The 1,555-nt window shown below is 51.0% G+C and overlaps 1 pseudogene; it reads right to left on the bottom strand.

The window, feature by feature from the left end:
• LOC107184915 overlaps positions 1-1,555 on the bottom strand; it is a 25,929-nt pseudogene that overhangs the window by 24,044 nt on the left and 330 nt on the right.

Below are 1,555 nucleotides of genomic sequence, written 5' to 3'. Positions count from 1 at the left end.
AGGGGTCCCAGACTGCGAGAGGGCACAGGCCGGGCTGAGGGACCCCCCTCTCCCCCCAAGTGCACAAATTTTTGTGCACCGGGCCTCTAGTAGTTTATATAATAACTAGAGGCCCGTTGCACGAAGATTCATGCAATTGCCCTGACCGGTTTGTCTCAATGGATAGAGCGTTGGCCTGGGGACTGAAAGGTATTGGGTTTGATTCCGGTCAAGGGCATGTACCTTGGTTGTGGGCACAGCCCCAGTAGTAGGTGTGCACGAGGCAGCTGATCGATGTTTCTCTCTCATCGATGTTTCTATCTCTATCCCTCTCCCTTCCTCTCTATGCAAAATCAATAAAATAATTTCAAAAAAAAAAAAGTTTCATGCAATAGGCCTTCTTTCCCCTTGCTGCCAGCACCAGTTTTCCTCTGGCACCCGGGACCCAGACCTTCACTCTTGCCACCACCTTCCATCTTCACTCTAGACACAGTCTTTGCTGTGGCTGGAACCTTCAGTCTTTACTCCTCACTCCAGCGGGAGTCTTCAGTCTCTGGCCAGAGCTGCTCCTGTAGCTCCTTCTGCCCCCCGCCTCCCCCTCATAGACTGATCACTGCTTTGCCTACAGACCTTGTCGTCGGGCTCCTGGGTTCCAGGGGTCCACCTTGCCAGCAGCCCAGCTTTCCGATCATAATCACAGGCTGCAAGCAAGGCGGCTCCTGGGTCCTGGGGTGCCTCCTTGCCTGCGGTCCAGCTTTCTGATCACGATCACGATCACGGGCCACAGGCAAGGCGGCTGGCTCCTGGGTCCCAGGGTGCCGCCTTGCCTGCGGCCCGGCTTTCCGATCACGATCAGGATCATGGGCTGCAAGGAAGGTGGCTCCTGAGTCCCAGGGGGCTGCCTTGCCTGTGGTCTGGCTTTTTGATCATGATCACGGGCCACAAGCAAGGCGGCTCCTGGGTCTCGGGGGGCCGCCTTGCCTGTGGCCCAGCTTTCCGATCATGATCATGGGCCGCAGGCAAGGTGGCTCCTGGGTCCTGGGCGTTGCCTTGCCTGCAGCTTGGCTTTCCAGCAGCTCCTGGTGTCACAAACGGGGCCTGGATGGTGGCTCCCAGTGACCTGCCCTGCCTGCAGTATGCAAATTAGCTGCCATCTTTGTTGGTGGTTAATTTGCATTATTGCGCTGATTAGCCAATGGGAGACATAGCAAAGGTACAGTCAATTTGAATCTTTTTCTATTATTAGATAGGATTGTTTATCAACTTGTGCCTAATGGGCAGGTACTCACATTTGACAAATATTATCTGAAATGAATGAGTGTTACAATGACACAAAGACTCAAATATTCAGTTTCATGATGAGTATTTTAGAAATGGTCTCTTGAAGCTATCATACTTGCACAATTAATTATGAACCAAGGGTAATAGTCATTGAGGCTATCAAGCAACAGTGACCAACCACTATAAACAATGTTTATAATTCAGCTAGGTACAGCAGTTAACTAACAATTGGGATGGTGAACACACAATACAATATACAGATGATATATTATAGAATTATGGAATTGTACCCCCC

The sequence above is a fragment of the Myotis davidii genome, unplaced genomic scaffold, assembly GCF_000327345.1.
Source record: "Myotis davidii unplaced genomic scaffold, ASM32734v1 scaffold247, whole genome shotgun sequence".
Lineage (NCBI taxonomy): Eukaryota > Metazoa > Chordata > Mammalia > Chiroptera > Vespertilionidae > Myotis > Myotis davidii.
The sequence above is the reverse complement of the archived record's forward strand: the minus strand, read 5'-3'. Positions and strand labels throughout refer to the sequence as shown.